We start from the raw sequence: 14,236 nt of genomic DNA, 5'->3' as shown, positions 1-14,236 counted from the left end.
AGTGTATATATACACAGACTAATACAGATACTGAGAATTACACCCAGTATACAGGATGACAGAAGTAATATTCTATAGTGTATATATACAGAATAATACAGATAATGAGAATTACACCCAGTATACAGAACAGGAGAAGTGGTACTGTGCAGTGTATATATAGTATAATAGAGCTACTGACAATTACACTCTGCATACAGGACAGAAGTAATACCGTGCAGTGTATATATACAGACTAATACAGATACTGAGAATTATACCCAGTATACAGGATGACAGAAGTAATATTCTATAGTGTGTATATATACAGAATAATACAGATAATGAGAATTACACCCAGTATACAGAACAGGAGAAGTAGTACTGTGCAGTGTATATATAGTATAATACAGCTACTGACAATTACACTCTGCATACAGGACAGAAGTAATACCGTGCAGTGTATATATACACAGACTAATACAGATACTGAGAATTACACCCAGTATACAGGATGACAGAAGTAATATTCTATAGTGTATATATACAGAATAATACAGATAATGAGAATTACACCCAGTATACAGAACAGGAGAAGTAGTACTGTGCAGTGTATATATAGTATAATACAGCTACTGACAATTACACTCTGCATACAGGACAGAAGTAATACCGTGCAGTGTATATATACAGTATAATACAGCTACTGAGAATTACACCCAGTATACAGGACAGGAGAAGTAGTACTGTGCAGTGTATATACAGTATAATACAGCTACTGACAATTACACTCTGCATACAGGACAGAAGTAGTACCGTGCAGTGTATATATACACAGACTAATACAGATACTGAGAATTACACCCAGTATACAGGATGACAGAAGTAATATTCTATAGTGTATATATACAGAATAATACATCTACTGAGAATTACACCCAGTATACAGGACAGGAGAAGTAGTACTGTGCAATGTATATATACAGTATAATACAGCTACTGACAATTACACACTGCATACAGGACAGAAGTAATACTGTGCAGTGTATATATACACAGACTAATACAGCTACTGAGAATTACACCCAGTATACAGGACAGGAGAAGTAGTACTGTGCAGTGTATATATATAGTATAATACAGCTACTGACAATTACACTCTGCATACAGGACAGAAGTAATACAGTGCAGTGTATATATACACAGACTAATACAGCTACTGAGAATTACACCCAGTATACAGGACAGGAGAAGTAGTACTGTGTAGTGTATATATACAGTATAATACAGCTACTGAGAATTACACCCAGTATACAGGACAGGAGAAGTAGTACTGTGCAGTGTATATACAGTATAATACAGCTGCTGACAATTACACTCTGCATACAGGACAGATGTAATACCGTGCAGTGTATATATACACATACTAATACAGATACTGAGAATTACACCCAGTATACAGGAAAGGAGAAGTAGTACTGTGCAGTGTATATATAGTATAATACAGCCACTGACAATTACACTCTGCATACAGGACAGAAGTAATACCGTGCAGTGTATATATACACAGACTAATACAGATACTGAGAATTACACCCAGTATACAGGAAAGGAGAAGTAGTACTGTGCAGTGTATATATAGTATAATACAGCCACTGACAATTACACACTGCATACAGGACAGAAGTAATACCGTGCAGTGTATATATACACAGACTAATACAGATACTGAGAATTACACCCAGTATACAGGAAAGGAGAAGTAGTACTGTGCAGTGTATATATAGTATAATACAGCCACTGACAATTACACACTGCATACAGGACAGAAGTAATACCGTGCAGTGTATATATACACAGACTAATACAGATACTGAAAATTACACCCAGTATACAGGATGACAGAAGTAATATTCTATAGTGTATATATACAGAATAATACAGATAATGAGGATTACACCCAGTATACAGGACAGGAGAAGTAGTACTGTGCAGTGTATATACAGTATAATACAGCTACTGACAATTACACTCTGCATACAGGACAGAAGTAGTACTGTGCAGTGTATATATACACAGACTAATACAGATACTGAGAATTACACCCAGTATACAGGATGACAGAAGTAATATTCTATAGTGTATATATACAGAATAATACAGATAATGAGAATTACACCCAGTATACAGAACAGGAGAAGTGGTACTGTGCAGTGTATATATAGTATAATACAGCTACTGACAATTACACTCTGCATACAGGACAGAAGTAATACCGTGCAGTGTATATATACAGACTAATACAGATACTGAGAATTATACCCAGTATACAGGATGACAGAAGTAATATTCTATAGTGTGTATATACAGAATAATACAGATAATGAGAATTACACCCAGTATACAGAACAGGAGAAGTAGTACTGTGCAGTGTATATATAGTATAATACAGCTACTGACAATTACACTCTGCATACAGGACAGAAGTAATACCGTGCAGTGTATATATACACAGACTAATACAGATACTGAGAATTACACCCAGTATACAGGATGACAGAAGTAATATTCTATAGTGTATATATACAGAATAATACAGATAATGAGAATTACACCCAGTATACAGAACAGGAGAAGTAGTACTGTGCAGTGTATATATAGTATAATACAGCTACTGACAATTACACTCTGCATACAGGACAGAAGTAATACCGTGCAGTGTATATATACACAGACTAATACAGGTACTGAGAATTACCCCCAGTATGCAGGACAGGAGAAGTAGTACTGTGCAGTGTATATATAGTATAATACAGCTACTGAGAATTACACCCAGTATACAGGACAGGAGAAGTAGTACCGTGCAGTGTATATATACAGTATAATACAGCTACTGACAATTACACTCTGCATACAGGACAGAAGTAATACCGTGCAGTGTATATACACAGACTAATACAGATACTGAGAATTACACCCAGTATACAGGATGACAGAAGTAATATTCTATAGTGTATATATACAGAATAATACAGCTACTGAGAGTTACACCCAGTATACAGGACAGGAGAAGTAGTACTGTGCAGTGTATATACAGTATAATACAGCTACTGACAATTACACTCTGCATACAGGACAGAAGTAGTACTGTGCAGTGTATATATACACAGACTAATACAGATACTGAGAATTACACCCAGTATACAGGATGACAGAAGTAATATTCTATAGTGTATATATACAGAATAATACAGATAATGAGAATTACACCCAGTATACAGAACAGGAGAAGTGGTACTGTGCAGTGTATATATAGTATAATACAGCTACTGACAATTACACTCTGCATACAGGACAGAAGTAATACCGTGCAGTGTATATATACAGACTAATACAGATACTGAGAATTATACCCAGTATACAGGATGACAGAAGTAATATTCTATAGTGTGTATATACAGAATAATACAGATAATGAGAATTACACCCAGTATACAGAACAGGAGAAGTAGTACTGTGCAGTGTATATATAGTATAATACAGCTACTGACAATTACACTCTGCATACAGGACAGAAGTAATACCGTGCAGTGTATATATACACAGACTAATACAGATACTGAGAATTACACCCAGTATACAGGACAGGATAAGTAATATTCTATAGTGTATATATACAGAATAATACAGATAATGAGGATTACACCCAGAATACAGGACAGTAGAAGTAGTACTGTGCAGTGTATATACAGTATAATACAGCTACTAACAATTACACTCTGCATACAGGACAGAAGTAATACCGTGCAGTGTATATATACACAGACTAATACAGATACTGAGAATTACACCCAGTATACAGGATGACAGAAGTAATATTCTATAGTGTGTATATACAGAATAATACAGCTACTGAGAATTACACCCAGTATACAGGACAGGAGAAGTAGTACTGTGCAATGTATATACAGTATAATACAGCTACTGACAATTACACACTGCATACAGGACAGAAGTAATACTGTGCAGTGTATATATACACAGACTAATACAGATACTGAGAATTACACTCAGTATACAGGATGACAGAAGTAATATTCTATAGTGTATATATACAGAATAATACAGCTACTGAGAATTACACCCAGTATGCAGGACAGGAGAAGTAGTACTGTGCAGTGTATATATAGTATAATACAGCTACTGAGAATTACACCCAGTATACAGGACAGGAGAAGTAGTACCGTTCAGTGTATATATACAGTATAATACAGCTACTGACAATTACACTCTGCATACAGGACAGAAGTAATACCGTGCAGTGTATATATACACAGACTAATACAGATACTGAGAATTACACCCAGTATACAGGACAGGTTAAGTAATATTCTATAGTGTATATATACAGAATAATACAGATAATGAGGATTACACCCAGAATACAGGACAGTAGAAGTAGTACTGTGCAGTGTATATACAGTATAATACAGCTACTAACAATTACACTCTGCATACAGGACAGAAGTAATACCGTGCAGTGTATATATACACAGACTAATACAGATACTGAGAATTACACCCAGTATACAGGATGACAGAAGTAATATTCTATAGTGTATATATACAGAATAATACAGCTACTGAGAATTACACCCAGTATACAGGACAGGAGAAGTAGTACTGTGCAGTGTATATACAGTATAATACAGCTACTGACAATTACACTCTGCATACAGGACAGAAGTAATACTGTGCAGTGTATATATACACAGACTAATACAGATACTGAGAATTACACCCAGTATACAGGACAGGAGAAGTAATATTCTATAGTGTATATATACAGAATAATACAGCTACTGAGAATTACACCCAGTATACAGGACAGGAGAAGTAGTACTGTGCAGTGTATATACAGTATAATACAGCTACTGACAATTACACTCTGCATACAGGACAGAAGTAATACCGTGCAGTGTATATATACACAGACTAATACAGATACTGAGAATTACACCCAGTATACAGGACAGGATAAGTAATATTCTATAGTGTATATATACAGAATAATACAGATAATGAGGATTACACCCAGTATACAGAACAGGAGAAGTAGTACTGTGCAGTGTATATACAGTATAATACAGCTACTAACAATTATACTCTGCATACAGGACAGAAGTAATACCGTGCAGTGTATATATACACAGACTAATACAGATACTGAGAATTACACCCAGTATACAGGATGACAGAAGTAATATTCTATAGTGTGTATATACAGAATAATACAGCTACTGAGAATTACACCCAGTATACAGGACAGGAGAAGTAGTACTGTGCAATGTATATACAGTATAATACAGCTACTGACAATTACACACTGCATACAGGACAGAAGTAATACTGTGCAGTGTATATATACACAGACTAATACAGATACTGAGAATTACACTCAGTATACAGGATGACAGAAGTAATATTCTATAGTGTATATATACAGAATAATACAGCTACTGAGAATTACACCCAGTATGCAGGACAGGAGAAGTAGTACTGTGCAGTGTATATATAGTATAATACAGCTACTGAGAATTACACCCAGTATACAGGACAGGATAAGTAGTACTGTGCAGTGTATATATAGTATAATACAGCTACTGACAATTACACTCTGCATACAGGACAGAAGTAATACCGTGCAGTGTATATATACACAGACTAATACAGATACTGAGAATTACACCCAGTATACAGGATGACAGAAGTAATATTCTATAGTGTGTATATACAGAATAATACAGATAATGAGGATTACACCCAGTATACAGGACAGGAGAAATAGTACTGTGCAATGTATATATACAGTATAATACAGCTACTGACAATTACACTCTGCATACAGGATAGAAGTAATACTGTGCAGTGTATATATACACAGACTAATACAGATACTGAGAATTACACCCAGTATACAGGACAGGATAAGTAATATTCTATAGTGTATATATACAGAATAATACAGCTACTGAGAATTACACCCAGTATACAGGACAGGAGAAGTAGTACTGTGCAATGTATATATACAGTATAATACAGCTACTGACAATTACACTCTGCATACAGGACAGAAGTAATACCGTGCAGTGTATATATACACAGACTAATACAGATACTGAAAATTACACCCAGTATACAGGATGACAGAAGTAATATTCTATAGTGTATATATACAGAATAATACATCTACTGAGAATTACACCCAGTATACAGGACAGGAGAAGTAGTACTGTGCAGTGTATATACAGTATAATACAGCTACTGACAATTACACTCTGCATACAGGACAGAAGTAATACCGTGCAGTGTATATATACACAGACTAATACAGATACTGAGAATTACACCCAGTATACAGGACAGGATAAGTAATATTCTATAGTGTATATATACAGAATAATACAGATAATGAGAATTACACTCTGCATACAGGACAGGAGAAGTAGTACTGTGCAATGTATATATACAGTATAATACAGCTACTGACAATTACACTCTGCATACAGGACAGAAGGAATACCGTGCAGTGTATATATACACAGACTAATACAGATACTGAAAATTACACCCAGTATACAGGATGACAGAAGTAATATTCTATAGTGTATATATACAGAATAATACATCTACTGAGAATTACACCCAGTATACAGGACAGGAGAAGTAGTACTGTGCAGTGTATATATACAGAATAATACAGCTACTGACAATTACACTCTGCATACAGGACAGAAGTAATACCGTGCAGTGTATATATACAGAATAATACAGATACTGAGAATTACACCCAGTATACAGGACAGGAGAAGTAATATTCTATAGTGTATATATACAGAATAATACAGCTACTGAGAACTACACCCAGTATACAGGACAGGAGAAGTAGTACTGTGCAGTGTATATATACAGAATAATACAGCTACTGACAATTACACTCTGCATACAGGACAGAAGTAATACCGTGAAGTGTATATACACAGACTAATACAGATACTGAGAATTACACCCAGTATACAGGATGACAGAAGTAATATTCTATAGTGTATATATACAGAATAATACAGATAATGAGGATTACACCCAGAATACAGGACAGTAGAAGTAGTACTGTGCAGTGTATATACAGTATAATACAGCTACTGACAATTACACTCTGCATACAGGACAGAAGTAATACTGTGCAGTGTATATATACAGAATAATACAGCTACTGAGAATTACACCCAGTATACATGACAGGAGAAGTAGTACTGTGCAGTGTATATACAGTATAATACAGCTACTGACAATTACACTCTGCATACAGGACAGAAGTAATACTGTGCAGTGTATATACACAGACTAATACAGATACTGAGAATTACACCCAGTATACAGGACAGGAGAAGTAATATTCTATAGTGTATATATACAGAATAATACAGCTACTGAGAATTACACCCAGTATACAGGACAGGAGAAGTAGTACTGTGCAGTGTGTATATACAGTATAATACAGCTACTGACAATTACACTCTGCATACAGGACAGAAGTAATACCGTGCAGTGTATATATACACAGACTAATACAGATACTGAGAATTACACCCAGTATACAGGACAGGATAAGTAATATTCTATAGTGTATATATACAGAATAATACAGATACTGAGAATTACACCCAGTATACAGGACAGAAGTGGTACTGTGCTGTGTATATATACAGAATAATACAGATACTGAGAATTACACCCAGTATACAGGACAGGAGAAGTGGTACTGTGCAGTGTATATATACAGAATAATACAGATACTGAGAATTACACCCAGTATACAGGATGACAGAAGTAATATTCTATAGTGTGTATATACAGAATAATACAGATAATGAGGATTACACCCAGTATACAGGACAGGAGAAATAGTACTGTGCAATGTATATATACAGTATAATACAGCTACTGACAATTACACTCTGCATACAGGATAGAAGTAATACTGTGCAGTGTATATATACACAGACTAATACAGATACTGAGAATTACACCCAGTATACAGGACAGGAGAAGTAGTACTGTGCAATGTATATATACAGTATAATACAGCTACTGACAATTACACTCTGCATACAGGACAGAAGTAGTACCGTGCAGTGTATATATACACAGACTAATACAGATACTGAAAATTACACCCAGTATACAGGATGACAGAAGTAATATTCTATAGTGTGTATATACAGAATAATACAGCTACTGAGAATTACACCCAGTATACAGGACAGGAGAAGTAGTACTGTGCAATGTATATATACAGTATAATACAGCTACTGACAATTACACTCTGCATACAGGACAGAAGTAATACTGTTCAGTGTATATATACACAGACTAATACAGATACTGAGAATTACACCCAGTATACAGGATGACAGAAGTAATATTCTATAGTGTATATATACAGAATAATACAGCTACTGAGAATTACACCCAGTATACAGGACAGGATAAGTAATATTCTATAGTGTATATATACAGAGTAATACAGATACTGAGAATTACACTCTGCATACAGTACAGGAGAAGTAGTACTGTGCAATGTATATATACAGTATAATACAGCTACTGACAATTACACTCTGCATACAGGACAGAAGGAATACCGTGCAGTGTATATATACACAGACTAATACAGATACTGAGAATTCCACCCAGTATACAGGATGACAGAAGTAATATTCTATAGTGTATATATACAGAATAATACATCTACTGAGAATTACACCCAGTATACAGGACAGGAGAAGTAGTACTGTGCAGTGTATATATACAGAATAATACAGCTACTGACAATTACACTCTGCATACAGGACAGAAGTAATACCGTGCAGTGTATATATACAGAATAATACAGATACTGAGAATTACACCCAGTATACAGGACAGGAGAAGTAATATTCTATAGTGTATATATACAGAATAATACAGCTACTGAGAACTACACCCAGTATACAGAACAGGAGAAGTAGTACTGTGCAATGTATATACAGTATAACACAGCTACTGACAATTACACTCTGCATACAGGACAGAAGTAATACCGTGCAGTGTATATATACACAGACTAATACAGATACTGAAAATTACACCCAGTATACAGGACAGGAGAAGTAGTACTGTGCAGTATGTATATAGTATAATACAGCTACTGACAATTACACTCTGCATACAGGACAGAAGTAATACCGTGCAGTGTATATATACACAGACTAATACAGATACTGAGAATTATACCCAGTATACAGGATAGGAGAAGTAGTACTGTGCAGTGTGTATATAGTATAATACAGCTACTGACAATTACACTCTGCATACAGGACAGAAGTAATACCGTGCAGTGTATATATACACAGACTAATACAGGTACTGAGAATTACACCCAGTATACAGGACAGGAGAAGTAGTACTGTGCAGTGTATATACAGTATAATACAGCTACTGACAATTACACTCTGCATACAGGACAGAAGTAATACCGTGCAGTGTATATATACACAGACTAATACAGATACTGAGAATTACACCCAGTATACAGGACAGGAGAAGTAGTACTGTGCAGTGTATATACAGTATAATACAGCTTCTGACAATTATACTCTGCATATAGGACAGAAGTAATACCGTGCAGTGTATATATACACAGACTAATACAGATACTGAGATTTCCACCCAGTATACAGGACAGGAGAAGTAGTACTGTGCAATGTATATATACAGTATAATACAGCTACTGACAATTATACTCTGCATACAGGACAGAAGTAATACCGTGCAGTGTATATATACACAGACTAATACAGATACTGAGAATTACACCCAGTATACAGGATGACAGAAGTAATATTCTATAGTGTATATATACAGAATAATACAGCTACTGAGAATTACACCCAGTATACAGGACAGGAGAAGTTGTACTGTGCAGTGTATATATAGTATAATACAGCTACTGACAATTACACTCTGCATACAGGACAGAAGGAATACCGTGCAGTGTATATATACACAGACTAATACAGATACTGAAAATTACACCCAGTATACAGGATGACAGAAGTAATATTCTATAGTGTATATATACACAGAATAATACAACTACTGAGAACTACACTCTGCATATAGAACAGGAGAAGTAGTACTGTGCAGTGTATATATTGTAGTGCGGTGGTGTTCACACCATGCTGAAATGAGGCAATGACCCAGTAAAGTTCAAATCAAAATGTCTTTAATGTCCAAAAACTCACAAATAAAAAGCAAACGGTATCCTCCGGCATCTGTTTGTATGAAAAAAGGTTTCCCTGAAGTCAGAGCTGATGAGGACCAGCTGTCCACACACCACTAACTTCATGGGCTGGAACGTTTTCTCCACGTGAGGGTTCCACCGTACTATAACCGACTTCTCAGCCTTTCACAGATTGGTTAGATGTGCCGATCTCCCAGAAAATTAACCGGCGGTAGTACCCAATGGTGCCGAGGAACACTCTCACCTGTTATGTACTCACAAGTCCGGGCCAGTTTTGAATAGCCTCAGTCTTGTTTATTTGGGGTTTGATAACCCCAGGGCCAATCAAGTACCCTAAATACCGAGCTTCTGTGAGTGCTATCGCGCATTTTCTTGGGTTAGCTGTTAACCCTGTGATTCTGAGTGAATCCAACACGGCTTGTACCTGAGGCAGGTTGGCATGCCAGTCGGTACTGAAGATGATCATATCATTTAACCCCTTCACGACCTTTGACGCCACGTAGGCGTCATGAAAAGTCGTGCCAGAACGACCCATGACGCCTATGTGGCGTCATGACTTTAAAGCCCCCCTGCGGGTCGGGTGACCTAGGTCACTGAAAGGTCACCCGACCCGCAGATACAGGGGGCTTTGTTTTTCGCCACAGGGGGCGTGGCTTCGCCCCCACGTGGCTACGATCGCTCTGATTGGCTGTTAAAAGTGAAACAGCCAATCAGAGCGATAGTAATATTTCATCAATGAAAATTGATGAAATATTACAATCCAGCCATGGCCGATGCTGCTGTAGCATCGGACATGGCTGGAGACACCGATTCCACCCCCCGCAACTGAATGACATCGGCGATCTGCCGCCGCTGTCATCATCTGCCCCCCTCCCATTCCCTCTGCTCCCCGCCAGATTTCGATAACCCCCTCACCCCCTCTCACCTCCCCCGGCACCTTCTAAGTCCCCCTGTCACTCCCGGTGTCCGGCGGGTCCGGTTCATGGGCGCCGCCATCTTAGAAAATGGCGGGCGCATGCGCAGTGCGCCCGCCCGAATCTGCCGGCTGCAGATTCCATTCTTTCATTTTGATCACTCTCACAGTGATCAAAATGAAAGAAAAAGTAAATAAACCCCCCGACTATCACCCCCATAGGTAGGCACAACTAATAAAATAAAGAAAATATTTTTATTTTTATTTTTCCATTAGGGTTAGGGTTGAAAAGAGGGTTAGGGTTGAAAAGAGGGTTACGGTTAGGGTTGAAAAGAGGGTTAGGGTTAGGGTTGGAAAGAGGGTTAGGGTTGGAAAGAGGGTTAGGGTTAGGATTGGAAAGAGGGTTAGGGTTGGAAAGAGGGTTAGGGTTAGGGTTGGAATTAGGGTTAGAATTATTGTTAGGGTTGGAATCAGGGTTAGCGTTGGAATTAGGGTTAGGCTTGTGGTTAGGGATGTGTTAGGGCTAGGGCTGTGATTAGGGGTGTGTTGGGGTTAGGGTTGGAGTTAGAATTGAGGGGTTTCCACTGTTTAGGCACATCAGGGGGTCGCCAAACGCGACATGGTGCAACCATTGATTCCAGCCAGTTTTGCGTTCAAAAAGTCAAACGGTACTCCCTCCCTTCCAAGCCCTGACGTGTGCCCAAACGGTGGTTTACCCCAACATATGAGGTATCAGCGTACTCAGGAAAAATTGCACAACAACTTTTGGAGACTAATTTCTCGTGTTACCCTTGGGAAAATAAAAAATTGGGGGCTAAAAAATTTTTGTGGAAAAAAATGATTTTTTCATTTTCACGTCTCTGCATTATAAACTTCTGTGAAGCACTTGGGGGTTCAAAGTGCTCACAACACATCTTACATACGTTCCTTGGAAGGTCTAGTTTCCAAAATGGGGTCACTTGTGGGGGGTTTCCACTGTTTAGGCACATCAGGGGCTCTGCAAACGTAATGACGACCGCAGACTATTCCATCAAAGTCTGCATTTCAAAACGTCACTACTTCCATTCCGAGCCTTGACGTGTGCCCAAACAATGGTTCCCCCCCCACATATGGGGTACCAGCGTACTCAGGATAAACTGGACAACAACTTTTGGGGTCCAATTTCTCCTGTTACCCTTGTGAAAATAAAAAATTGCGGGCTAAAAAATCATTTTTTGAGGAAAAAAAAGATTTTTTATTTTCATGGCTCTGCGTTACAATCTTCTGTGAAGCACTTCGGGGTTCAAGGTGCTCACCACACATCTAGATAAGTTCCTTGGGGGGGGTCTAGTTTCCAAAATGGGGTCACTTGTGGGGGGTTTCCACAGTTTAGGTACATCAAGGGCTCTGCAAATGTAACATGATGCCCGCAGACCATTCCATCAAAGTCTGCATACCAAAATGTCACTACTTCCCTTCCGAGCCCTGACGTGTGCCCATACAGTGGTCATTCCCCACATATGGGGTATCAGCGTACTCAGGACAAACTGGACAACAACTTTTGGGGTCCAATGTCTCCTGTTACCCTTGTGAAAAAATAATTGCGTGCTAAAATTCATTTTTTTTGAGGGAAAAAAAATGATTTTTTATTTTCACGGCTCTGCATTATAAACTTCTGTGAAGCACTTGGGGGTTCAAGGTGCTCACCACACAACTAGATAAGTTCCTTGGGGGGTCTAGTTTCCAAAATGGGGTCACTTGTGGGGGGTTTCTACTGTTTAGGCACACAGGGGCTCAGCAAATGTAACATGACGCCCGCAGACCATTCCATCAAAGTCAGCATTTCAAAATGTCACTACTTCCCTGCTGATCCCCAACGTGTGCCCAAACAGTGGTTCCCCCCTACATATGGGGTACCAGCGTACTCAGGACAAACTGGACAACAACTTTTGGGGTCCAATTTATCCTAGTACCCTTGTGAAAATAAAAAATTGCCAACTAAAAAATTTTTTTTTAGGAAAAAAAAAGATTTTTTATTTTCACTGCTCTGCATTATAAACTTCTGTGAATCACCTGGGGGTTCAAAGTGCTCACTATGCATCTAGATAAGTTCCTTAGGGGGTCTAGTTTCCAAAATGGGGTCATTTGTGGGGGAGCTCCAAAGTTTAGGCACACAGGGGCTCTCCAAACACGACATGGTGTCCGCTAACGATTGGAGCTAATTTTCATTTCAAAAAGTCAAATGGCGCTCATTCCCTTCTGCGCCCTGCCGTGCACCCAAACAGTGCCCCACCCCCCACATATGGTGTACCAGCATACTCAGGACACTCTGGACAACAACTTTTTTGGTTCAATTTCTCCTGTTACCCTTGTGAAAATAAAAAATAGCGTGCTAAAAAATCATTTTTGAGGAAAAAAAATGATTTTTTATTTTCACTGCTCTATGTTATAAACTTTTGTGAAGCACTTGGGGGTTCAAAGTGCTCACTACACATCTAGATAAGTTCCTTAAGGGGTCTAGTTTCCAAAATGGTGTCACTTGTGGGGGAGCTCCAATGTTTAGGCACACAGGGGATCTCCAAACGCGACATGGTGTCCGATAACGATTGGAGCTAATTTTCCATTCAAAAAGTCAAATGGCGCTCTTTCCCTTCCGGGCCCTGCCGTGCACCCAAACAGTGGTTTATGACCACATATGAGGTATCGGTGTACTCAGGAGAAATTGCCCAACAAATTTTAGGATCCATTTTATCCTGTTGCCCATGTGAAAATGAAAAAACTGAGGCTAAAAGATACTTTTTTTCACAAAAATTACTTTTTTTTTTCTACGGATCAATTTGAGAAGCACCTGGGGGTTCAAAGTGATCACTATGCATCTAGATAAGTTCCTTGGGGGGGTCTAGTTTCCAAAATGGGGTCACTTGTGGGGGAGCTCCAGTGTTTATGCACACAGCGACTCTCCAAACGCGACATGGCAAGCGCTAAATATTCCAGCATATTTTCCATTCAAAAAGTCAAAT

The sequence above is a fragment of the Dendrobates tinctorius genome, unplaced genomic scaffold (genome assembly GCF_039654945.1).
Source record: "Dendrobates tinctorius isolate UK_male_01 unplaced genomic scaffold, ASM3965494v1 ptg000276l, whole genome shotgun sequence".
NCBI classification, from domain to species: domain Eukaryota; kingdom Metazoa; phylum Chordata; class Amphibia; order Anura; family Dendrobatidae; genus Dendrobates; species Dendrobates tinctorius.
This window is presented reverse-complemented; position numbering follows the sequence as displayed.